We start from the raw sequence: 27,846 nt of genomic DNA on the forward strand, positions 1-27,846 counted from the left end.
TACCCGAGTGTTTGGGTTACATTTACCTAAGTCTGGGGCAAAATTGCATTGACCTGATGGATGTGTCACCAGCCCAGAGCACGCCTCCTCTGCCCTGACTTGTGGCTACCTCTCCCTCCTCTGCCCTCTTGCTACTCACTTGGCAAGGACCCACATGATATCTGTCGGCAATGTTCGTATTTTCCTATAACATGTGAGGTGCTGTTGCCTTATCTCCCTAATCAGACCACCAGTTCCATGAGAACAGGAATGGAATTTTGAAAACAGCCTGCCTTCCCAGACGACACCCCGCCTCCAGACACAGGACCCTTAGCAAAAGTGACCCTTCAAATCCCTGAGCCCCAGCCCCAGCTCGGGATGTCTGGGCGCACCCCTCTCTAGCTGGGGCACCCCCTGGGGCCTCACACCATGGAGATGAAGCCCCACACCCAGACACTGCTCTGTAGCAACTTCTTAAATACAAATAAAGGGGGCTAAGAGCTTCAAACAGTGCGAGAGGGTCGAGGGACAGAGCCTTCGCATTCATCCAGGATGATGGCTGCGGAAGGCTTCAGGGAGGGACAGGGTTGACTTGGCCTGGGTAGGGTGGGCAGAATGGTTGTTTTAATAGTTTAAATTGCTTTTTTATTATTATAAAAGTAACGTGTGGTCATGGTAGGGGAGAAAAAGTATGGACAAATACAAATAAGAAAATAAAAATCACCCATAATCCCACTACCCAGAAACCACCACCATCGACGGTTTAGAATGCTGCTGTCCTGTCTTTTTTAATGTATATGTAATATCATTTTTAAATAAAATCTTCCTATACAGGGGGTTTTGTAATCTGCTTTTGAATATATCGTAAGTGTTTTTCAACGCATTAATACTTTAGGGTGTTTGGCTTTTGTTCACTGCATACTTCACTTCTTGTTATTCCACAATTTAACCAGCTCCATATCATTGGTTGTTTATTTAGGTTGGTTCTACTTTTTTCTTTTTGTTAACAATGCTGCATTCAATATCTTGTAGTAATCAATAATGGAAAATAATCTGAAAAAGAATATATACATATATATATACATATATGAATCACTTTGCAGTACACCTGAAACTAACACAACATTGTAAATCAACTATATTTCAATAAAAAAAATTTTTTAAAAACAATGCAAAAAAAATAAAGTAAAATAAAAAACAATGCTTCAGTGAATATCTTTGAAACTGTATCTATGCACAACCCTCAGGATTTTTTCCATAGTATGAAATTCCTATACATGGAAATGGAATTTCTGGGTCAACGGTCGTCCACATTTTAAGGCCTTTGATGATGAGGCCAAATAGGATTGTGACAGGTGAAAATGAGGGCAAAGGGCATTTCAGATGCAAAGAAAGAAGTAAAAGCATAGAAGCAGGAAAGCTCTGGGCATGTTAGAATAAATAAATGCCGTAATAGGCTGGTAGTTAATGCATGTAAAGGAAACTAGTGAGAGATAAGACAAGAAAAAGTGGTAAGACAGCTCGTCAAGGACCCTGAGTCAGGGTTAAGGGTCTGTGTTTATCCAGTAGACTCTGGGCCAAACACTCTGGCTGCAGTGCAAAGGGATTGTAGAGGGGCCGGATGGACACGGGAGACCAGTGAGGGGGCTAATGGACTCTTCCAGAACAGGCACAGTGAGGGCCTGAAGAGGGCCATGGGCTTGAGAAGAGAAGAACGGGTACAGTCAACCAGGTGATTGCCCTAAGACATCTTCCCCTTAGTCCCCCAAACCTGTGAATGTCACCTTACAGGGCAAAAGGGACTTTGCAGATGTGGTTCAGTTAAAGATATTGAGATGGGGGATTATCCTAGATTGTCCCGGGAAGCCCAGTCTAATCACGAGGGTCCTTACACGAGAGGCAGGAGGGTCAGGGTCAGGGAAGGTGGTCGCAGAAGCAGAGGCTGGAGTTGTGAGGGGCCATGAGCCAAGGAGTGAGGGCAGCCTGGAGAAGCCAGAAAAGGCAAGGGACACATTCTCCCCTGGAACCTGCAGAAGGAACACAGCTCTGCCCATACCGTGACTTTGACCCATTTCAGACTTCTGACCAAGACTGTAAGATAACAAACTTCTGTTGTCTTAAACCATTAAGTTGGTGGCAACTTATTAGAGCAGCGATAGGAAACTCACACCGGGAGAGTGCCCTGCTCTCTTGGGGGGTGATTCCAGGCAGCTTTGCTAAATTGGTGTTGAGAGAAGAGTAAGTGGTCTGAGCTCAAGGAAGAGGGATCCCTGAGGGCCAGGGTGTAAGAGCCTGAAGAACTGGGCTGGGAAGATGAACAGATGCAACCAGAGTAGAAGCTCACATGTGAAGGTGTGACTGTCAGAGGCACTTGGGGCAGGGCTACCCAGAGGCAGGGGGATGGATGAGTTGACCTCTGCCTGCCTGGGGAGTAAGTTCTCCAGGGTAGAGCTGGCACAAATGCAAAAGAACTTCAAGGGGGGAGAGATTTCCTAGCAGGGCTCATCTTTGCCTTCTCATATTTTTGTAGCATCTCTTCTCCTATGTCAACTCCACAGGAAAGAGAACTTTCTTGTCAGTTTATGCCAAATAAACAAACACACCAGATTTCTCAAGCCAGGCTACCAGCTCCCAGCATATACAGCCAGCACCTCAGCTAAAGGGAAGCCGTCCTCCCTCCACTTCCTCTCCTCCAGGGACATCTGTGGGTGAAATAGTATGCTCACTTCCTGCCTTCAGGATGACCATCAAAGTAATGAAATGCCTACTATCAAAAGGACGCACAACTGCAGACTAATCTTCTCATGTTCTCCGTAACTATGACACCACATTATTATTGCCACAGAGTTAAAGAGGGCTCAAACCACTACATCTTGTGGAGTTTCTGGTCCTAGTAGCCCAGTAGGATTCCTGAACCACTATCGCAGGAGCTGGGGTTCTAATTTTACAGACAGAAAGTTACAGATTCTGAATTTGTCTGCATCTTATAAAATAGCTTCAAAATACATAAATCGATAAATCAACTTTAAAGTCTTTCTCAATTATCCATAAATCAAGCAGATAAACTTGGTAAAAATAAAGATTTTTTTAAACAATTGTTAAACCCAGTAATTGTACCCTTGGGCATTTATGCCAGAGAAATAGAAACTTAGATTCACACAAACTCTTATACATGAACGTTCATAGCAGCTTTATTCATAATACTGTAGTTAAAAACTGGAAACAACCCAGATGTCCTTCACTGGGTTAATAGCTAAAAAAACTGGTCAATCCATACATGAAATACCACTCAGCAATAAGAAAGAATAAACTGGGACTTCCCTAGTGGTCCAGTGGTTAAGAATCCACCTTCCAATGCAGGGGATGTGGGTTCGATCCCCGGTCGGGGAACTAAGATCCCACATGCTGCGGGGCAACTAAGCCCGCGTGCTCTAGAGCCCACATGCCACAACTACAGAGAAGCCCACATGCAGCATCGAAGAGCCCGCGTGCCGCAACTAAGTCCCAACACAGCCAAAGAAATAAATAACTAAAGTAAAAAAAAAAGAAAGAATAAACTATTGATATATACACAACAACATGTGCGGTTCTCCAGAGAATTACCTGAGTGAAAGAAGCCAACTCCAGAAGGTTAAGTACTGTACGATTCCATTTATATAACACTCTTGAAGTGACAAACTTTTAGAAATGGAGAACAGATTAGAGGTTGACAAGGGTTAGGGGTAGGAGAGAAGGGCGAGGGGGAGGAGGAACAAGAGAGATACTTGTGGTGATAAAAGGGCAAAAGGAGGGGCCTTTGTTGTGATGGCCATATCTTGACATGGTGGTGGATATACAAACCTACACACGTGATAAAATTGTACAGAACTAAATACACACACACACACACACACACACACACACACACAAATGAGTACAAGTAAAGCTGGTGAAGCCTGAATAAAAATGGGTGGATTGTATCAACATCGATTTCTGGTGGTGATATTATATGATAGTTTTACAAGATGTTACCATTAAGGGAAACTGTAAAGGATACAATGAATTTCTCTGTGCTATTCCTTACCATTGCATGCGAATCTACAATTTTCAAAATAAAAATTTTAACTAAAAATTGTTTTAAAAAAAATAAATAAACTTGACCTAATGTATCTGTTTAGAGCTCTGCACCCAATAATGAGAGAATCCATATTATTCTCAGGTATACGTAAGGAACCAAACCAGCTCAGTTTGCTCAGGACTTTCCTAATTTTAGCACTGAAAGTCTTTTATCCCAGAAAACCCCTCAGCCCCCCCAAAGAATTTAGATGTTTAATCACCCTAACATTTACAAAAATTACTTATGCACAATTCTCAGCACATTTCAAAGAACAGGTAAAATACACACCATATTCTCTGACTGTAATACAACTAAATTAAAAGTTATCTTAAAAGATTTTTTAAATCCTTATACACTTGGACATTTTAAAACATACTTCCAGAAAACAGTACGGAGCTTTCTCAAAAAACTAAAAATACGCTTACCATATGACCCAGCATTTCCACTCCTGGGTATACATCGCCAAAATACAAACACACTAGTAGGAAAAGATACATGCACCCCAATGTTCCTAGCAGCATTATTTACAATTGCCAAGACACAGAAGCAACCTAAGTACCCCTCAACAGATGAATGGATAAAGAGGATGTGGTAATATATGCAGTGGAATATTACTCAGCCATAAAACAGGACAAAATTTTGCCATTTGCAGCAACATGGACGGACTTGGAGGGCATTAAGCTAAGTGAACTAAGACAGACAGAGAAAGACGAACACTGTGTGATATCACTTATATGTGGGATCTAAAAAATATAACAAACTAGTGAATATAACAAAAAAGCAGCAGACTCACAGATATAGAGAACAAACTAGTGTTCACCAGCAGGGAGGGGAGAGGGGCAATATAGGCATGGGAGAGTGGGAGACACAGACTATTGGGTGTAAGATAGGCTACAAGGATACATGGTACAACACGGGGAATATAATCAATATTTTGTAATAACTGTAAATGGCGTGTAACCTTTAAAAACTGTATTAAAATTTTTTTAATTTTTTAAATAAATAAAACATATTCCAGATAACTCACAGGTCAAAAAAATAAATCAGAAGAGAAATTCTAAAATACTTAAAATCACACAATATGAAGATACACCATATTAAACAATATTCAAAATGCGTGATGATGTAGTGAAATGTGTTCTTTCCTGCTCTCAGTTCTTAAAGCTGGTGGGAGTATTTAAATAGCACCTCTTTAAAGGGTTTATATTCTTGATCCAGTAAATTCCATCTCTAGGAACTAGCTTAAGGAAATTACCTACAATGAGGAGAGCGATCTGCCTCCAAGATAATCACTGCAGCATTGTTTCTGATTGTCAAAATGAAAGTGCAAGCATCCTGAACGTCCCAGTTTAGATCAGGCAAATAATTTTGGCATACACATGGGATGGATTATCACGTAGCCAGGAGAAACAATTTTGAGGCACAGTTACAAATGACATGGGGAAATACTTGCGGTATAGTCTTAAGTGAAAAGAGATGATCTCAATTATGCGAAATAGATGTAGAAGAAAACACGGGAGAATCGTGCTAACATATTTACACTGTTATCTCTAGATGGCAGGAGGTTGTCACTTTCTTATCTAAACTTCTCTGGAGTTTCCACTTTTTTGGCAATGTGCTTACAATGTCTTTAAGGGGGTGTTTACTTTTTTAATGTTAGGAAAAGGAGGAGAGGGGAGAATAAACACAGAAGGTTACTGAGAATTTAGCTTACAGGTGAAGTTGCAGATCTGAGGAGGAAGAACGAACTGTGAATTCTTAGGAAAAGGAGAGGCTCTTTCTTGACCCAATTAGATTCTTGCTTCCCTGGGGGGGGGGCGTAAAATGGAAAGAAAAATGTTAAAAGAGCACAGTTTAAAAAAAAAAAAAAAAGTTGGATTTACTTTTTAATACCTCTTTACAATGAACCAAACTTAGCAATGCTTTTTATCTGTAATAGCCCCAAGCCGGAAACTACCCAAATGTCCATCCACAGTCGAATGGATAAATACACTGTGGTCTGTTCACACGATGGGCTATCACATAGCAATGAGAATGATCTACAACCACACACAACAGAATGGATGAACTTCACAAATACAGTGTTGAGTGAAAGAAGCTCGATTCAGGAAAGTACTTACTGGATATTCCGTTTGCATAGGATACCAAAAAATGGCAGATCTATGCTGTTAGAAGTCAGAAGAGTGTTCCCTTGTGGGGGGGGGGGGGGGTGTACCTAGAAGGGAGCGTGAGAGGAACTTCCAGGTTTCTAGTGCTGTTCTAATTCTTAACCTGGCTGCTGGTGATGAGGGGGGTGTTTCGTCTGTGAATAAGTATTGAACTGGGTGCTTATAATCTGTATACTTTCTCTATGAATATTATATCAATGTAAAGTATTCAAAATGAAAAAAAAACAATAATAGTGCTTGGAAGCATGCTTGGAATTTATCTTCCCTTAATTGCATAAAGTTTCCTAAAAAGCTACTGGGCTTCCTAGAATTTTTATTAATAATTCAAATCTCCCAAGCAGTGTTCCAGACAGGGTAGAATCTACTAATTTTGTGCCCCTTGTTCTGAAGCCCACTTCCTGTTCCAACTAGCTGTTCTCCGGACCAGAGCTGTTTGCCTCTCCTGATGCACACAGAGGCACCTCCACCTACCACTAATAATTAGTTGCCATAATTTGATGTATGCAACATATATGGACGTCAAGGTGACACCACACGATGGGGCACAGTGTGGCTTGAAGGGAGGGGAAGAAAAGGTGCGAACACAGAGCTTGTTCAGAGAAGACACTCTGTGATCCTCATTCTGAGGATCCTACCAGGCACCTAAATCCAGAATCCCCGCTGCCTACACTCCTGAAACCACTCTGCAATCCTAACATTTATCTGGTATCTGGGCTGGGTCTGGGGATACTAAGATGAGCAAAACCGCATCATCCTCTGCCCTCATGGAGCATACGGTCTAGTGACAAGAATGACATAAATCTAAACAAATCATAACTACAAGATAACCTAAGACCTATAAGATAGTGATGCTGTGGATGTACACCTGTAATAGAGGATTCCAGCCTAAACTGATGGGGCTGGGGGGGGGGGGGGTGGCCAATGAGCTGAGTTCTAGGACGAATAGGACTAAAATCAAACCAAAGATGGGAGGAGCACTTCAGGTCATGGAACCAGCATGTGCAAAGGCCCAGGGGCAGGAGGAAGCTACCTATGAAGAACCCAAAAGATGGTTTGCCTGGCTGGAACAGAGAACACAGGGGAAGCGTGATAGGTGATAAGGCTGGAGAGGTAAGAAGGTGCCAGATGTGATGTGAATGTTTTCTGTTTTCAGGGCACTTTCACAGACATGCCCTCCTCAGGGCACCGCCATGCGTTAGCAAGAGCCGGCGGGACCGTTCCTAATCTGCAGATGAAGAAGTGAATGCTCAGGAAAGTGACTTGCCAGAGGCCACAGAGAGGAAGTGGGAAAGCCCAAATTCACCCCTTGCTCTCTGCCCTGCACCACCATTGCACCCCCTGTATTGCAGTCCAAGCTGAGCCTGCTTAGGGCCCCACCCTCAAATCCCAAAGCGGAGACTCTGGGTCTCACAGCTGGAGGGGCACCTTCTGGAGGACTCTCCCAGTGGGCATCCTGAAAGGGCTGAAGGGTCCCAGAATCTCTGACTGAGCTCTCCCTGGTTTACTGTGAAACACGGGCTGGAATCCTTTGACCTCAGACTTCATTGGTGGGAAAAGGCTTTGGGATGATACGGTTTGGTTGGATCAAGCAACCCTGCTTTGAATTCAGTTAGTCCACATTTCCAGACGTCTGCTTTGAAACACAGAAAATGCCTCTTGTGAGCCAGCCACATCCTCTCATAGGAAGCTTTTACCCACTCATTCGGGTACCAGAGGAACTTTCCCCTTATCTTTATGCCTTCCTGAAACACAACCATTCTCTGTGTGAAATGGCCTCTCCCATACTATAGAACGTTTGTTGATTTAGGAAAAAGCACGTATCTCTTTCTTCTTCCACAAATGTTCAAGGACAAATCCTTATGTCCTCCTAAACGTCCAACCTCTCTCTTTCTGTGAGACTGAGTTTACCTGCTATAATTCGCATGAAAAACTTAATATATTCTAAACCGTGGGCCCTGAGCAAGCCGCCACCACCCCTCCCTCAAGTCATTTTCTGAGGATGGAGCCTCGTGCAGGAAGAGAAAGCCTCGGACATTTAGGATCCTGCCCTTGCAACAAGCAAACAGTAGAATATAATCATGCCCTTGATTGGAATTAATAGCTGCATATACTTAATCACAGAATCTCAGAAATGGAAGAAGTCTCAGAGTCCTGGAGGTCAGAGTCTCCGCTTACTTCATCTTCCACTTCGAGAAAGTTACAAAATTCCTCTGGCCCTTGCTTTCCCCGCAAAGAGTCAGATGTGTGTGGGGGTGGGGGTGGGGGGGAGGTTTAACTACTGTCTCCGTTTTTAAATTTTGAGCCAATATTAAAAGCTCAGGATCTTTTACATTAAAATGTGGGTTTCCGGTTCACTTAGAAGACTGGCAGGAAGACTGGATCACATTCTCATGAGGGAACAATCAGCAGGAGATGAGGGTCTTCCCTCTTCGGAAGGGTTCTCTAAAATTTGCAAGTCCCTTCCACCTGCTCTTCTGTCTCCAACAACGAGGTCCATCATCAGTTGCCATTTATCATTCCACTTGCCTTATCATTTTTTTTTTAAGAGCACAGAAACATTTCTTTGTAGCCACTTCTCTATCAAACGTGGAAAAAAATCAGACACCCCAAGAGAGCTGAGTTTCAAGAAAAACAAGAGGCCATATTTCTTTGTAGAAACTGAAAAATATTCCTCTGCATTTGGTTAGCTTCTCTCTCTGTGGTTCTGGCTACAATGCATGTAAAATTTGGAATATTTTCAGTTTAATATGAAAGTTGCGCTTGTTCACATGTTTAGGAGAAAGCTTTCTTACTGAACTGAAGAAAAATTCTTTAAAGATCTTTTTAAAAGCTGAAAATGGTTTATAACTGACATTCTTTCATGCAAATAGTGGCCAGTTTAATGACTTCAATAATTGATATTCTTTCCACTTAAGTTATCTAGAGAAGCTGCAAGTATAGATCAAGAAGCAATGAAAATATTTCTCTAATCCTACCCAAATGTATAAATATAAATATATATGAAGTCTACATACTAGATCATATTTTTAGTTTTAATGAAACTAGTCACGATTAGAAATAAATGCCTCAGGGACCTATTTCTCAAAGTAGGAATAATGAATCTCAGGATTTGGGTCTATAAAGAGTTCACTTACTATGGTGCTGATGACGGGATACTGGCCAAAATTTAATCACATGAAGGACTATGAGAGAGGCTGGGAAAAATAATCTTTAGCTATGTGTCCAGCTAAAAATTGGAGTTCTGTTGCTAAAGAAAGAGGGTCAGAATAACTATTAGAGAATCAGCAACAGATTCTGCCACAAAGAAAATTATCCCTGATTGAGACTATAAATCTAATGTAACCTTGATGCCAAAACCAGACATGAACAATATGAGAAAAAAAAATCCCTGGCCAGACTTACTCATGAAGATAGAGTAACAAGTAAAAGTAAAAAGTCCTAAACAAAATGTTAGCAACCGAATACAACAGTATATTAAAAAGAAAATATATTCTGACCAAGTTTTATTTATTCCAGAAATTTGAGTGGTCTATCAATAAATTTCAAATAAATTTGAAAATCTATCATTATCAAATACCACCCTAATGGATTAAAGGATAAAAATTTGAGCATCTCAATTGATGCAGAAAAACCATTTGACAAATTTTCTCATTCATAAAAACTCTGGGAATAGAAGAAAATACTTTAACTTACTAAGATTTTTTTTTAATCTGCTTTCTTTTTTTCTTTCTTCCTTTCTTTCTTTTGGCTGAGTTGGGTCTTCCTTGCTGCGCGTGGGCTTTCTCCAGTTGCGGATAGCGGGGGCTACTCTTCGTTGCGGCGCGCAGGCTTCTCATTGCGGTAGCTTCTCTTGTTGCGGAGCACAGGCTCTAGGCATGCGGGCTTCAGTAGTTGTGGCTCGCGGGCTCAGCAGCTGTGGCTCGCAGGCTCTAGAGTGCAGGCTCAGTAGTTGCGGTGCACAGGCTTAGTTACTCCGCGGCACGTGGGATCTTCCCGGACCAGGGCTCGAGCCCGTGTCCCCTGCATTGGCAGGCGGATTCTTAACCACTGCACCACCAAGAAAGCCCTAACCTACTAAGATTAACCGACAAAAATGTATGGGATACCATTTGCAACAACATGGATAGACCTGGAGTGCATTATGCTTAGTGAAGTCAGAGAAAGACAAATACTGTACGTTTTCACTTGGAATCTAAAAAATAAAACAAATGAATGAATACAACAAAACAGAAAGAGACTCACAGACACAAAGAACAAACTAGAGATTACCAGTGGGGAGAAGGGTGGGGGAAAGGGCAAGATAGAGGGAGATTAAGAGGTACAAACTACTAGGTATAAAATAAACAAGATAGAATGATTTAATATACAGCACAGGAAATATAATCAATATTCTATGATAACTTTAAGTGGATTATAATCTATAAAAATACCAAATCACTATATTGTACACCTGAAACTAATATAACATTGTAAATCAACTGTATTTCAATTTTTCTAAAAACCTATTCTAATGAGGAAACGTAAGAATGTAACATCAGTCCCCTTCAAATAAAAAACAAGATAAGGATGCCCAATCTTACCACTTCTGTTTAAATCACATTGGGAATCCTGGCAAATGCAACAAGACAAGAAAAATAAATTAGAGTCATAAAGATCAGAAATAAAAAAAGAATCATTAATAACATACGATATAATTGTCCCAAAAGTATCTACAGACAAAATATTAAAAATTAATAGAAACATTGGCAAGGTAACCAAATATAAGATCAATATTTGAAAATCTAGGGACTTCCCTGGCCAACCAGTGGTTAAGACTCCGCACTGTTGAAACCCATAGAATGTACAACACCAAATGAACCCTAATGTAAATTGTGGACTCTGGGTGATACTGATGTGTCAATGTAGATTCATTAATTGTAACACAAGTACCCTCTGCTGAGGATGCTGATATTGGGGGAGGCCGTGCATGTGTGGGGTCAGGGGGTATATGGGAAACCTCCGTACCTTCTGCTCCATTTTGCTGTGGACCTAAAACTGCTCTTAAAAATAAAATCTATTTTAAATTGTTCAAAGAAAAAGCCAGAAAAAAATCATTTCAAAATATACGCATCTGTGTTGTGAAAAAGGTCTAAAAGATATAAACAAAATCAGAAACAGTGGTTACCTCTAGGGCCACATTTCTCAAACTCTAACATGTATACAAATTACCTGAGGACATTGTTAAAAGTGTTAATACTCGTAGTCTGATTTAGTAGGTCTGGGGTGGGGCCCAAGATTTTGCATCTCTCACAAGCTCCCACGCAGTGATAACTGGAACCAGCTCATTCTGGCTTGCAAGAGCTGATTGTTGTATTTTTAAGAATTTTGTAAATCAGTTATTAAGTAGTCATTATTAAAAATTTAAGGGACTTGCCTGGCAGTCCAGTGGTTAAGACTTCGCCTCCCAATGCAGTGGGTGCAGGTTCGATTTCCGGCTGGGGAGCTAAGATCCCACATGCCTTGCGGCCAAAAAACCAAAACATAAAACAGAAGCAATATTGTAACAAATTCAATAAAGACTTTAAAAATAGTCCACATCAAAAAAAAAATCTTAAAATATAAAATAAAATAAATTTTAAAAAATAAAAATTTAATTATATAAACTTATAATTAAATAAATTATATTTAAAAGAGATAACAAATACTGGAAACTCATCATTTCCTAATTATTACACATTTTACCATTATCTATACTCTTGAGATTGTACATACATATATATCAGTACAGTGGGAATTCTATCCAATGGTGTGGTACTACACAACTCTTTCCAATTTTGCATTCAGTGACATTGAAACCACACCCCATAGGTTAATAGAAGCTGGTGACTAACAGAAATTCCTGAGCTTGTCTTACAGAACAGCAGGTAAGGGAACAGCTTGTTAAAACCCCTCTGCTTGAAACCTGCCTTTACTGATTAAGCTCTCTTTAGTTATGTTTTTTACTTTCTTTAACTGCCTACCCTCCATGCTTCATATACCTTAGTAATATATTGCAAGACTCCTTAACCACCCCTGCAGACAGTAGTACCTCTGACGTATGGGTTGCCATAGTAATGGAGGCTTAAGCTGTTTTTCAGAAACTTGGAGTCAGCTCATGTCCAGTTCGGGACGGCTAAGACTGGTTGGGACCACTGATCCTAAAACTGGGCCTGCACAAATGTCCAATGAACAACCTTTTGACATCAGAGAGCCCAAAACTCCACCCTCAGATCATGCTAAGTGCCTCCATTTTTTGAATATGCGTCCCATGAAGCAGCATAACCCAGATATGCCTGCGCAGAACACCAATTACCTCACCTTTTCTCTACCTCCCATCACCTTTTTCCACGTGTAAGAATACCCTGCTTCTTTATCCCATAAATATCCCAAGCTCCTTGCCTTCGAGGAGGCGGATCTGAGACTTTTTCTCCGGTCTCCTCACTTGGCTGCCTTGAGAATAAACTCTTTCTCTGCTGCAAACCTTGGTGTCTCGGCGTTTGGCTTGCTGAGAGTTGGGTAAACAAACCTGGTTCAGTTACATCACATCAGTAACATGAAAATGTAGCCATAGTGGAGGCTGCAGAAAGCCGGCTATTAATCATTTATCAAGCACACCACTGCTCTGGGACATAGAGCGCTCGTCTAGGGCATGGGATCAGAAGGGGGGAAAGTTTTAAGAGTGAGAGAAGGAAGAACTGCCGAACACGAACGCTATGAACAATGAATAGAAATTTTGCCCCACTAAGGTTTTCTGAATTTCTAACTTGTTAGTGGCAGGTAGTGCTTAATAAATGTTTACCAGCTCTACGGACGAATGAATGCTGTAAAGAAGAACCAAGAAGTTTCCACTGGAAAACACAGGATGACCCGCTTCACTTCCCACGTGAGCTGGGGTAAAAGAATCGGGTGTGTGCTCCTGGGGGCCCTGGCAGGGGAAGCCCAGGGCTGGTCCTCTCCCTCCCTCCCACCTCAACATTTCCTGTAGGATTTTGGTTCCCGTATCTGGGAGCCAGTATTTATTTAACTCCTCCCCTGGAGTTCAGCAAGAACTATTCAGCAAGAAAAGCCCAAGGCTGGCCAAACTACTGGCCAAGTAAACAAGCGGACAGCCGGCACCCAGAAGACACGGGGACCCAGCGCCAGCCACAGTCTGGGAAAGGCTCCACCCACACCCACACCCTCTCCAGCTCTGTTCTGCACTCTCTTAGAGCCATCCATCAGCTCTAGCTCCCTACTCCCCATCCAGGGAGCATCAGCTGAGCCTTACCTGGGTGCTGGCATCATTGTAGGTGATGGAGACCCAGAGTGTGGGACAATCTACTCCAAGAGCTTATACTTGGTGAGGGAGGAAGTTGATGAACAAGTGTTTGTATCACCCTAACATTCATATGGTGAAACCCTAATTACCCCCAAGTGATGGTGTTTGGAGGTGGGGCCTTTGAGACATAATTAGGGCTAGAATAGGTCAAGGGTGGGGCCTTCACGATGGGATTGGTGCCCTTATAAGAAGAGGAGGAGACCCAAGATCTCTCTGCCTGCCTGCACCCAGGAAGGCCATGTGAGGGTCCAAGGAGAAGGCAGACCATGAAGAGAGCCCTCCCCAAGAGCTGAATCTGCTGGCACCTTGATCTTGGACTTCCAGTCTCCAGAACCGTGAGAAATAAATGTCTGTTGTTTAAGCCACGCAGCCCATGGTCATTTGTCATGGCAGCTCGAGCTGACGAAGATACGAGGAAGCCAATATAAGTCAGATGGTGACAGCGCTAGGGAGAGGATGTAGGGTAATGGGAGCAAGTGATGGGGGCGAGTGGTATTTATGGAGGGTAGTCAGGAGGGCCTCTCTGAGGAGGTGGCCTGTATGAGGGCTGAGTCTTAGAATATCTAGGGAAGAATATTCAAGGCAAAGAGAGCTACACAGAAATACCTGAGTGGGTGCACACCCGCTGGGCTCAAGGCAGCCCCAAATGAAGGGAACAGAGAAGCATGATTGGAGCTGAGGCCAGTATGGCCAGGGGACCCATCATGAAGGGTTTTATGGGCTGGTGAAAGGAAATTAGCATTTATTCTGGGAGAGGTGAGGAGCCACTGGAAAGTTCTGAGCAAGGAAGGGACATGATCTGATTTATGTTCTAAGAGGATCATTCTGCAGGCTCTGTTGAGAACAGACAATGGGCGAGGTGGTGAGGGAAGAAGCACGGAAACCAGGTAGGGAGCTAACGCAAAAGTTCAGGCAAGGGCTTCCCTGGTGGCACAGTAGTTAACCATCCTCCTGCCAATGCAGGGGACACGGGTTTGAGCCCTGGTCCGGGAAGATCTCACATGCCACAGAGCAACTAAGCCCATGTGCCACAACTACTGAGCCTGTGCTCTAGAGCCCACGAGCCACAACTACTGAAGCCTGCGTGCCACAACTACTGAAGCCTGTGCACCTAGAGCCCGTGCTCCACAACAAGAGAAGCCACCACAATGAGAAGCCCGTGCGCTGCAACAAAGAGTAGCCCCCGCTCGCCGCAACTAGAGAAAGCCCGTGCAGCAACGAAGACCCAACGCAGCCAAAAATAAATAAATTAAATAAATAAATTTAAAAAAAAAAAAGGTCAGGCAAGTGGTGGTGGCGGCTCAGACCAGGATAGTGGCAGTGGAATCAGGGTCCTGGTTCTATTTATTTTTTATTTTATTTTATTTTTTTTGGCCACACTGCATGGCTTGCAGGATCTTAGTTCCCCAACCAGGGATCGATTGAACCCGTGCCCCCTGCAGTGGAAGCACAGAGTCCTAACCACTGGACCACCAGGGAATTCCCCCAGTTCTATTTGAAGGCAGATCTGACCAGACGTGCTGATGAAGTCTTTATGGGGCATGAGAGAAAGAAAGGGTCAAGGATGACCTGAGGTTTGTGATCTCAGTGGCTTGAGTCTGTATGACATCATGCCATGAAGACAGGACCCTGTCTTATTCTTCCTGACTGTATTCCTCGGGAGAGACAGGGGGCACAGTGCCCGGCCAATGATCAGAGACAGAGGAAGGAATCCAGGAAGAGAGGGGAGGCCTGGGGGGATGGGCGGGTGAAGGCAAGGGTACTCACACCATTGATATCCACAAAGTCCTGCCTCCCCAGAAAGTCTTCCTAGAATGACCCAAAGAGCACTGGTGGCTGGCCTGGCCCTTCCCAGGGGTTATTCTCACACCTGTCTGCCGTCCCAACCCCAGCTCTCATCCTTGCACCAAAGCAGTGTGCTAGCCTGTTTGAGAACTGGTTTTACCACTTTTACTTCACCACTGGGTTGATCCTCACAGGGTTAGGCTATAGCTTTGACCACTATAACAGACAACCGAAATGACAGAAAGCCTTTCTCCCTTGGCTACTACTCAGTAGGTAAGTCATCCAGGCTACAGAGACCTGGCACCATCTATTTCGGCTCTGCCATCCCCTCCCCACCCGGGGACCTGGCCATATCTCATGGTCTCAGACAGCTTCTCACCACATCCGTGCCCTGGACAGCCAGGAGGGGGAAGGAAGGAGTGGGCAGGGTTGTGGCAGAGACAGCCCTGCCCTTTAAGGACACGCTTTTATCCCACTGGCCAGAACTGGACTGTATGGCCCAAGGAGGCTGGGAAACAGAGACTGGATTCTGGGACCTCATGTCCCCATCTGGATCCACTGGCTGTGGAGGAAGAGAGGGAGAATGTGGGCAGGTGGCAGCTCTGCCTGTGGGTCCCCAAAGCAGTTGAAGGTCAATGCTACTCCTTGTGTGAGCCACTAAGGATAGGGTCCAGCTCAATCCCTTTCATTTTTCGTACAGAATTTTTCACCATACGAGGCATGTTCACCTATGGAATTGTACTTGATTTCACCACACCCTGTTAGGGAGGTAGTTTTATCAGATTTTACCCACAAGAGAACCAGGGCTTAGAGAGGTGGGAGGGTTTGCACAGGGTCACAGGCTGGTGGACCTCTGGCGTTTGAACTCTGACCTTCTCTCCAGATTCCTTGCCCTCACTCCTCACTAACAGGGCATTTAATGGATTATTATTGTGATGTGGGGCACAGGTGACCCCCACCACCAACACCACCACTAGAATCTTTCAGGAAAGATAGCTGCTAAGAGACAGATGCAACTTGCTAGAACCCAGGCAATGCCATCAAGCTTGTGGAAGAAGAGGCTCTACCCGCCTTGCACATCAGTGTGTGTGACATGGACGCAGAGGACGCAGAATCAAGCCGTCAGTACCCATCAGCTGACAAGCCCAGGGCAGACGGCCTCCTCGCCTACAGCAGCCTCTGGGATTACGGGTTGGCGTCTGTGCCAGCCAGTTGTGAAATAGGTTTATTATCACCAGTCATGAGTCCCAGAGTGTCCTGTCATGCTGGAGAGGCTCTCAAGTTGCACTTCAACTAAAGAAAACAAGCCAGTCATACCCCTCCCAGCAGCTCCCAGCTGGTGAAGAGAGAGCCCTAAAGACACCAAGAGGGACTTCCCTGGCAGTCCAGTGGTTAGGACTCCGTGCTTCCACTGCAGGGGGCGTGGGCTCGATTCCTGGTCAGAGAACTATGATCCCACATGCTGTGTGGAGCAGCAAGAAAGGAAGGAAGGGGAGGAGGGAGGGAGGGAGGAAGGAAGGAAGGAAGAACATTCACAGAAAGATAGACAAAATGAAAAGGCAGAGGACTTTGTACCAGATGAAGGAACAAGATAAAACCCCAGAAAAACAACTCAATGAAGTGGAGATGGGCAACCTTCCAGAAAAAGAATTCAGAATAATGATAGTGAAGATGATCCAGGACCTCGGAAAAAGAACGGAGGCAAAGATCGAGAAGATGCAAGAAACGTTTAACAAAGACCTAGAAGGATTAAAGAACAAACACCTAGAAGAATTAAAGAACAAACAAACCGAGATGAACAACACAATAACTGAAATGAAAACTACACTAGAAGGAATCAATAGCAGAATAACTGAGGCAGAAGAACGGATAAGTGACCTGGAAGACAGAACGGTGGAATTCACTGCCACGGAACAGAATAAAGAAAAAAGAATGAAAAGAAATGAAGACAGCCTAAGAGACCTCTGGGACAACATTAAATACACCAACATTCGCCTTATAGGGGTCCCAGAAGGAGAAGAGAGACAGAAAGGACCCAAGAAAATATTTCCAGAGATTATAGTTGAAAACTTCCCTAACATGAAAAAGGAAATAGCCACCCAAGTCCAGCAGGCGCAGAGAGTCCCAGGCAGGATAAACCCAAGGAGAAACATGTTGAGACACATAGTAATCAAACTGACAAAAATTAAAGACAAAGAAAAATTACTGAAAGCCACAAGGGAAAAACAACAAATAACATACAAGGGAATTCCCATAAGGTTAACAGCTGATTTCTCAGCAGAAACTCTACAAGCCAGAAGGGAGTGACATGATATATTCAAACTGATGAAAGGGGAGAAACTACAACCAAGATTACTCTACTCGGCAAGGATCTCACTGAGATTCAACGGAGAAATCAAAAGCTTTACAGGGCTTCCCTGGTGGCGCAGTGGTTGAGAGTCTGCCTGCCAATGCAGGGAACACGGGTTCGAGCCCTGGTCTGGGAGGATCTCACATGCCGCGGAGCAACTAGGCCCGTGAGCCACGGCTGCTGAGCCTGCGCGTCTGGAGCTTGTGCCCGGCAACAAGAGAGGCCGCGGCAGTGAAAGGCCCACGCACCGCGATGAAGAGTGGCCCCCGCTTGCCACAACTAGAGAAAGCCCTCGCACAGAAACAAAGACCCAACACAGCCAAAAATAAATAAATAAATAAATAAATAAATAAATAAATAAATTTATTTAAAAAAAGCTCTTCAGACAAGCAAAAGCTAAGAGAATTCAGCACCACCAAACCAGCTCTACAGCAAATGCCAAAGGAACTTCTCTAAGTGGGAAACACAAGAGAAGAAAAGGACCTACAAAAACAAACCCATAACAATTAAGAAAATGGTAATAGGAACATACATATCGATAATTACCTTAAACGTGAATGGATTAAATGCTCCAACCAAAAGACAACTTTTGTATCACTGAATGGATACAAAAACAAGACCCATACATATGCTGCCTACAAGAGACCCACTTCAGACCTAGGGACACATACAGACTGAAAGTGAGGGGATGGAAAAAAATATTCCATGCAAATAGAAATAAAAAGAAAGCTGGAGTAGTAATACTCATATCAGATAACATAGACTTTAAAATAAAGAATGTTACAAGAAACAAGGAAGGACACTACATAATGATCAAGGGATCAATCCGAGAAGAAGATATAACAATTATAAAGATATATACACTCAACATAGGAGCACCTCAATATGTAAGGCAAATGTTAACATCTATAAAAGAGGAAACCGACAGTAACACATAATAGTGGGGGACTTTAACAACTCACTTACACCATTGGACGTATCATCCAGACAGAAAATTAATAAGAAAACAAAAGCTTTAAATGACACACAATAGACCAGATAGATTTAATTGATACTTATAGGACATTCCATCCAAAAACAACAGATTACACTTTCTTCTCAAGTGCACATAGAACATTCTCCAGAACAGATCACATCTTGGGTCCCAAATCAAGCCTTGGTAAATTTAAGAAAACTGAAATCATATCAAGTTTCTTTTCCGACCACAATGCTATGAGATTAGAAATCAATTACAGGGGAAAAAACGTAAAAAACACAAACACATGGAGGCTAAACAATACGTTACTAAATAACCAAGAGATCAAAGAGGAAATCAAAAAATACCTAGAGACAAATGACAATGAAAACACGACCATCCAAAACCTATGGGATGCAGCAAAAGCAGTTCTAAGAGGGAAGTTTATAGCAATACAAGCCTACCTAAAGAAACAAGAAAATCTCAAATAAACAATCTAACCTTAACCTAAAGGAACTATAGAAAGAAGAACAAACAAAACCTAAAATTAGTAGAAGGAAAGAAATCATAAAGATCAGAGCAGAGATAAATGAAATAGAAACAAAGAAAACAGTAGCAAAGCTCAATAAAACTAAGCTGGTTCTTTGAGAAGATAAACAAAATTGATAAACCTTTAGCCAGACTCATCAAGAAAAAGAGGGAGAGGACTCATATCAATAAAATTAGAAATGAAAAAGGAGAAGTTACAAGGGACACTGCAGAAATACAAAGCACCCTAAGAGACTACTAGAAGCAACTCTATGCCAATAAAATGGACAACCTGAAAGAAACGGACAAATTCTTAGAAAGGTATAACCTTCCAAGACTGAACCAGGAAGAAATAGAAAATATGAACAGACCAATCACAAGTAATGAAATTGAAACTGTGATTAAAAATCTTCCAACAAACAAAAGTCCAGGACCAGATGGCTTCACAGGTGAATTCTATCAAACATTTACAGAAGAGCTAACACCCATCCTTCTCAAACTCTTCCAAAAAATTGCAGAGGAAGAAACACTCCCAAACTCATTCTATGAGGCCACCATCACCCTGATACCAAAACCAGACAAAGATACTACAAAAAAAGAAAATGACAGACCAATATCACTGATGAATATAGATGCAAAAATACTAGCAAACAGAATCCAACAACACATTAAAAGGATCATACACAATGATCAAGTGGGATTTAGCCCAGGAATGCAAGGATTCTTCAACATACGCAAATCAAACAATGTGATACACCATATTAAAAAACTGAAGAATAAAAACCATATGATCATCTCAATAGATGCAGAAAAAGCTTTTGACAAAATTCAACACCCATTTATGATAAAAACTCTCCAGAAAGTGGGCATAGAGGGAACCTACCTCAACATAATAAAGGCCATATATGACAAACCCACAGCAAACATCATTCTCAATGGTGAAAAACTGAAAGCTTTTCCTCTAAGATCAGGAACAAGGAAAGGATGTCCACTCTCACCACTATTATTCAACATAGTTTTCGAAGTCCTAGCCATGGCAATCAGAAAAGAAAAAGAAATAAAAGGAATCCAAATTGGAAAAGAAGAAGTAAAACTGTCACTGTTTGCAGATGACATGATACTATACATAGAGAATACTAAAGATGCCACCAGAGAACTACTAGAGCTAATCAATGAATTTGGTAAAGTTGCAGGATACAAAATTAATGCACAGAAATCTCTTGCATTCCTAAACACCAATGATGAAAAATCAGAAAGAGAAATTAAGGAAACAATCCCATTTACCATTGCAACATAAAGAATAAAATACCTAGGATTAAACCTACATAGGGAAACAAAAGACCTGTATGCCAAAAACTATAAGACACTAATGAAAGAAATTAAAGATGATACCAACAGATGGAGAGATATACCATGTTCTTGGATTGGAAGAATCAATACTGTGAAAATGACTATCCTACCCAAAGCAATCTACAGATTCAGTGCAATCCCTATCAAATTACCAGTGGCATTTTTTACAGAACTAGAACAAAAAAATCTTAAAATTTGTATGGAAACACAAAAGACCCCGAATAGCTAAAGCAGTCTTGAGGGAAAAAAACGGAGCTGGAGAAATCAGACTCCCTGACTTCAGACTATACTACAAAGCTACAGTAATCAAGACAATATGGTACTGGCACAAAAACAGAAACATAGATCAATGGAACAGGATACAAAGCCCAGAGATAAACCCACGCACCTATGGTCAACTAATCTATGACAAAGGAGGCAAGGATATACAATGGAGAAAAGACAGTCTCTTCAATAAGTGGTGCTGGGAAAACTGGACAGCTACATGTAAAAGAATGAAATTAGAATACTCCCTAACACCATACACAAAAATAAACTCAAAATGGATTAGAGACCTAAATGTAAGACCAGACACTATAAAACTCTTAGAGGTAAACATAGGAAGAACACTCTTTGACATAAATGACAGCAAGATCTTTTTTGAACCACCTCCTAGAGTAATGGAAATAAAAACAAAAATAAACAAATGGGACCCAATGACTTAAAAGCTTTTGCAAAGCAAAGGAAACTACAAACAAGACGAAAAGACAACCCTCAGAATGGGAGAAAATATTTGCAAACAAATCAACGGACAAAGGATTAATCTCCAAAATATATAAACAGCTCATGCAGCTCAATATTTAAAAATCAAACAACCCAATCCAAAAATGGGCAGAAGACCTAAATAGACATTTTTCCAAAGAAGACATACGGATGGCCAAGAAGCACATGAAAAGCTGCTCAACGTCACTAATTATTAGAGAAATGCAAATCAAAACTACAATGAGGTATCACCTCACACCAGTTAGAATGGGCATCATCAGAAAATCTACAACCAACAAATGCTGGAGAGGGTGTGGAGAAAAGGGAACCCTCTTGCACTGTTGGTGGGAATGTAAATTGATACAGCCACTATGGAGAACAGTATGGAGGTTCCCTAAAAAACTAAAAATAGAATTACCATATGACCCAGCAGTCCCACTACTAGGCATATACCCTGAGAAAACCATAATTCAAAAAGAGTCATGTACCACAATGTTCATTGCAGCTCTATTTACAATAGCCAGGACATGGAAGCAACGTTAAGTGTCCCTTGACAGATGAATGGATGAAGAAGATGTGGCACATATATACAATGGAATATTACTCAGCCAAAAAATAAATGAAATTGAGTTATTTGTAGTGAGGTGGATGGACCTAGAGTCTGTCATACAGAGTGAAGTAAGTCAGAAAGAGAAAAACAAATACCGTATGCTAACACATATATATGGAATCTAAAAATAAAAAGGTTCTGAAGAACCTAGGGGCAGCACAGGAATAAAGATGCAGACGTAGAGAATGGACTTGAGAACATGGGGAGGGGGAAGGGTAAGCTGGGACGAAGTGAGAGAGTGGCATGGACATATATACACTACCAAATGTAAAACAGATAGCTAGCGGGAAGCAGCCGCATAGCACAGGGAGATCAGCTCGCTGCTTCATGACCACCTAGAGGGGTGGGATAGGGAGGGTGGGAGGGAGACGCAAGAGGGAGGAGATATGGCGATATATGTATATGTATAGCTGATTCACTTTGTTATAAAGCAGAAACTAACACACCATTGTAAAGCAATTATACTCCAATAAAGATGTTAAAAAACAACAACAACAACAACAAAAAGAGTCATGTACCACAATGTTCACTGCAGCACTATTTACAATAGCCAGGACATGGAAGCAACCTAAGTGTCCATCGACAGAAGAATGGATAAAGAAGATGTGGCACATATACACAATGGAATATTACCCAGCCATAAAAAAGAACGAAACTGGGTCATTCGTAGAGACATGGATGGATCTAGAGACTGTCATACGGAGTGAATTAAGTCAGAAAGAGAAAAACAAATATCATATATTAACGCATATATGTGGAACCTAGAAAAATGGTACAGAGGAACTGGTTTGCAGGGCAGAAATAGAGACACAGATGTAGAGAACAAATGTATGGACACCAAGGGGGGAAAGTGGCAGGGGGGTGGGGGGGGTGGGATGAACTGAGAGACTGGGATTGACATGTATACACTAATATGTATAAAATAGATAACTAATAAGAACCTGCTGTTTAAATAAATAAATAAAATAAAATTCAAAAAAATAAAAGAAGGAAGGAAGGAGAAGAGGGAGGGAGGGAGGGAGGAAGGAAGGAAGGAAGGGAGGGAGGGAGGAAGGAAGGAAGGAAGGAAGGAAGGATGGGAGGGAGGAAGGAAAGGAGGAGAGGAGGGAGGGAGGGAGGGAGGAAGGCACCAAGAGAGGGGACAGCAGGTTTCCCCCGGGCTCCTCAGGGACACCACCTGAGCCCTCGGCATTTGCCCCCCAGCATCCTCCCTCCCATACCCACAGCCTGTCCGTCCCAATTTCCACTCCTGAAGCTACAACCCCCCACCCTGCAGACCTAGTCCACTCCTACAGTGCTGGGCAGGCTTGGAAGGACTCGCAGAAATCACAAAGCCTTAGAATATCAGAGCAGAATGGGCATTAGAGACCTCCAACACCACGGCCAGAGTGGTACCACATGGCAGAGGCCTGATGAGCACACATTATGTGCGGGGCACTGCCTGAGGTTCTCTGCATCTTGCTTTACCTAATTCAGAAGGGACTACCTGGCTTTGATCCCAACTCTGCCACCTAGACCTGTGTGACCTCAGACAAATTAGGCAACCTCTCTGTGCCGCCATGCCCTCATCAGCAAAATATAGAGGATAATGAGACTCTGCCCCAAAGAGTTGTTGTGATGATGAAACGAGTTAGTACAGTTGATTCTTCTCGTTCTAGGTGGTGATGTCCTATGAAGTCACTATGGACACTGAATTAGAGAATATTGAACCAGTGTTCCCGGGGGGGGGGGGGGGGGGGGGATCAGGGAGGGCAAGGTTCCCGCGAGCGGTCACATTTTCATCATCCAGTCAATATGTTAGCTTGTTTTATGTGTGTTTCTGTTTAAAGACACTTTTTGTTTTTTGGCCTCGCCACACGGCTCGCGAGATCCTAGTTCCCCGACCAGGGATCGAACCCGTGCCCCCTGCAGTGGAAGCTCAGAGTCCCAACCGCTGGACCACCAGGGAAGTCCCTAAAGACACTTTATTTAATATAAATTGTTGCTTTGTTAACATTGACCTCACGGCCAACAGCACTACAGCTCAGGCCTGAACAAAGTTGGTGTAACACAGGTACTTTCTCCACAAGGCATGTCCCAGCCTTCTTGTGCGTGGGAACCTTAGCACTTCAGCGCTGTGCTTGGGGGGCGTTTTAAACAGCGAAATCACCAACAGAAAGCACAAACGTGAGAAAAACGTGGCACCAAATAGACTGTGAACAGGAGAGACGGAGCTGAAGCAAGATGGCTGAGCTGCTCCCCGTTCAGCTGGGAACATGAGTGTCCAGCAACTGACAGTTGTCACTGCTCTGCACACACTCTCAAAAGACCGCAAAGTACTTTGAGTATTGATTCGGGGGATTGCAAATAAATTTTAGCAAGTAGGCGAGTTCGCAAATACGGAATCCACAAATAGTGAAGATCAACTGTATAGAGGAAGTCCTTGGAACAGGGCCTGGCATGTAGGAAGCACTGGATGAATACTGGTGTTAATACTTTGTAAGCTTTAGGATACCTACTGAGATGGGTATTGCTATTCCCACTTAATAGACGAGGAAAGGGAGCGTCTGAGAGGTTGAGGATCTGGACCAGGTCACAAAGCAGGTCAATGGTGGTGTCAGGACTTGAGCCCACATGTGGGCCTGGCTTAACCCTTTTCTACGCTGCCCAGAACAGGGACCCCAGCTCTTCCCATGCTGCCTCTGCACAGGCTCACACAGGCTGGTCCCCCCCGACCCCTGCAGACAAACATCATCGCCTGTGTTTACACCAGAGCTTCCTTTCCCAAACCTCCTTGACTCTGAGACGCCTTAGGAACAAAGAGGTTTCCCGGTTTCCTGCCTGGGCTGGGGCATTCCTCCCTCTGGCTGCAGCACCCCACCCCCAGGCCTTCTCTCCCCGCTCTGCCTCAGCACCTCCCACCCCACACCAGCCACCAAGGCAGTCTGGCAGAAAGGCTTGGGGACAAGTGGATCCTCTCGGCTGGCCTTACCCAACCGAGAGCAGAAGTCCCAGGAGAAAGGAAGGCGAGATGGGTGCTGAGGAGGAAGAGGGGCCCAGCCCCAGTGAGCAGGGAGCAGAGGGGAGGCTGGGCAGATGGAGGGACAGGTGTGAGGGGCAGAGAGACCCTGGTGCCCACATCCCACTAGATCTTCAGAGAAGCCGGCATCCACCTGGACCAGACAGGTAACCCTGCCACCCTCCCAGGCCCGGAGTCTCTGAGTGGGTTTGACATCCCCTCTGAAAGCTGGAAAGAGGTGCCATTCTGCAGCAATTTGCATCTCTGCTTACCTGTTAACAGGGTCAATAAACTATGGCCTGAAGGCCAAATCCAGCCAGCGGCCTGTTTGTGTACAGCTCACTAGCTGAAAATGGTTTGTATGTTTTTAAACGGTTGAAGAAAAAGAGAGAGAGGAGGAGGAGGACAGAAGACTCTATGTCACCCACAAAGCCTAAAATAGTTACATTTTGTAGAAAAAGCGTGCCCACCCCCGACCAGGATTGACCCAGCTGTGGCAGCCCTTCACCCACGCATCCCTGGCACGTGACACTGGGCGTGTTATTCAATTTCTGGAAGGCTCGGTTTCCCCCTCTGTAAAGCCAAGGCGGGAACAGCACCCGTGTCCCAGGGTTGTGAGAGTGAAGCCAGGTGTAATGGATGCCCAGCCCTCAGCCCAGAGCCCCCTGTGCTCCTGCACGTGGTGCATTCTGCCAGCCGATGGCGGCAGCGGTGGTGGCACTAAGTGTGCGATGGGAAGATGAGGAAAAGAGTCCCCTCCTGACCAGCTGACCTTCCCCATGTCACAGAGAAGTGGGGAAACTGAATCACGGGGGTGACTCATCTGAGGTCACTCGGCTATAAATAGGATGTGAAGGCCCTTGGCGCCTCCCTTCCACCCCCCGCCGCATCTCCCCCACCCCTGCTCTCGCACCCCTGCCCTCTGCACTTCTCCACACGTCTGTCCTGGGTCCCACTCTCACAGGACCTTGCTCTTCTCAAGAAGCTGATTGCCCTCCACTGCTGTGTTAGTTGCCAACAACTGAAGTCATTTCCCATCCTAGGGGTATTTGCATTTAACGTGCACTTCCTAGACCCCCAAACATCCACAGGTATTTCTCTCTGTGTAACGCCCCAGGCACAGTGACAGGTGCTCAGAGCTGTGTTGAAAATCACAGACGCCACTTCAATCCAAAGCATCTCGGGAATTCCCTGGCGGTCCAACTGTTAGGGCTCCGCGCTGTCGCTACCGTGGCGAAGCTTCAATCCCTGGTCGCCGAACTAAGATCCTACAAGCCGCGTGGCGCAGCGGAAAAAAAAAAAAAAAATTGTGACCACAGTCTCTCAGATCCACTATCCAAATTCTGTCTCACCCGTTTAGCTCACACTCTGGAGCAGACAGACAAATGTAAACACAGGATCTGACCACTGAGTCCAGCTCTGCCGTGGTCCAGCTGGCCCCCCAGTCCCCTCCCTCACCAGCCTCCTGAAGTTGAAGGATGCAGGGTCTCTCTGAGGTCACATAAGAAGGCCCAGGCCACTTCCATCTTTTGAGATTACTGGTCCATGTATTTTATAAAATGAAGAAATGCCCCAAACAGGGTTATGGAACTTGTGGTCTATTTTAAACATTTACTTGCAAAGTTTACACTTTCGACCCCAAAGGATAATGCAATCTAACGGTGCTGATCCTCAGAATAATTTCAGGATTTATAACAAATATTCACGTATCCTGAACTCTCAGGCAAAGTGGTCTAGTGGGGAGATAGAGGGGAGTTTACAGAGGAACAGCAGCGACTTCTTTCAGTTCCGTGGGCGCGTCTCTGTGACGATTGCAGCTCACTTTGTTGGGAGATGAAGTCCGTGGAAATGAGACAGGAGTCCAGGGGTGAAGCTCCTCTCGCCCGGCTCTCCAGGGAATTCCTAGACGCCCTCCTACAGCTGAGCCTGGCTGAGTGGCTGCTCTCGCCCGAATCCTGGACCTAGTCTCTCTTCTCTTGCATCAAGCCTGCCTGGGAGGCCATCCGCTTCTCCTTCTGGCTAGGTGCAAATTCCCTTTCCGTTCCGTGAGACCTGCCATCACCCTGCTCTGCCCTCTCTCCCTCTCCCTAGTCCCAGGAGAGTCACCAGCTGCTTCTCCTCCTAGTGCCCAAAGCATAACTCAAGTACTGTAAGTATTGGAAAGGAAGAGGAACTTTACAGCTACAAACACTGCCTCGGCCACGTGATCAAGGTCAACATCAACATCATAGGTCATAGCGATGGAACATACCCTTGACATGTAATGAAAATGGGACTTGACCTCTGTGATCTTCCTCCCCAAAACCCATAACCCCAGCCCAATCATGAGAAAAACATCAAACAAATCCCAATTAAGGAGCATTCTGCAAAATTCCTCCCAATTGTCAAGGCCATCAAAAACAAGGAAAGTCTAAAAAACTGTCACAGCCAAGAGAAGCCTAAGGAGACAGGATGACTAAAGGTAATGTGGGATCCAGGATAGGATCCTGTAATGGAAAAGGAACATTAGGTGAAAAATAAAGAACTCTGAATAAACTGTGGACTTCATTTAATAATAAAGTATCGATACTGGTTCATTAATAGTGATGTGTGTACCACATTAATGTAAGATGTCAATGATAGGGGAAACTGGGCATTGGGTGTACGGGAATTCTCTGTATTACTTCTGTGCAGTAATTCTGTGAATCTAAAATTGTTCTAAAATTAAGTTTATTATTAAAAAAAATGATTTATGAATGAGTGGCTCTGTTTCATCCCTACCCAACTCCAAAGCACAAAGTACTAGGCTTAACTAGAGGGCAGAGTGGCGGGCAGATACGAACACAGGCTCCAGCCTCAGACACGTGAGGTCTGAGACCTGGCTCTGCCACTCACTGCTGCTATGTCCTGGGGGGGTTACTGGACCCCTCTAAGCCTCAGGTTCCTTCATTTTAACGGGAAGGAGTGGTAA

At 43.8% G+C, this 27,846-nt stretch overlaps 1 protein-coding gene across 1 annotated transcript in view; it reads right to left on the minus strand.

Moving 5' to 3' along the window:
• VWF (von Willebrand factor) overlaps positions 1-27,846 on the minus strand; it is a 198,747-nt gene that overhangs the window by 149,359 nt on the left and 21,542 nt on the right. The window contains exons 3-6 of the mRNA XM_068561367.1: positions 11,657-11,741; positions 10,824-10,851; positions 9,937-10,435; positions 5,790-5,881 (exon numbers count right to left, since the gene is read on the minus strand). The gene's annotated coding sequence lies outside the window, so the exon portion shown is untranslated. The remainder of the gene's footprint in view (positions 1-5,789; positions 5,882-9,936; positions 10,436-10,823; positions 10,852-11,656; positions 11,742-27,846) is intronic.

This window comes from Eschrichtius robustus, chromosome 13, assembly GCF_028021215.1.
Source record: "Eschrichtius robustus isolate mEscRob2 chromosome 13, mEscRob2.pri, whole genome shotgun sequence".
In the NCBI taxonomy this organism is placed as follows: Eukaryota; Metazoa; Chordata; class Mammalia; order Artiodactyla; family Eschrichtiidae; genus Eschrichtius; species Eschrichtius robustus.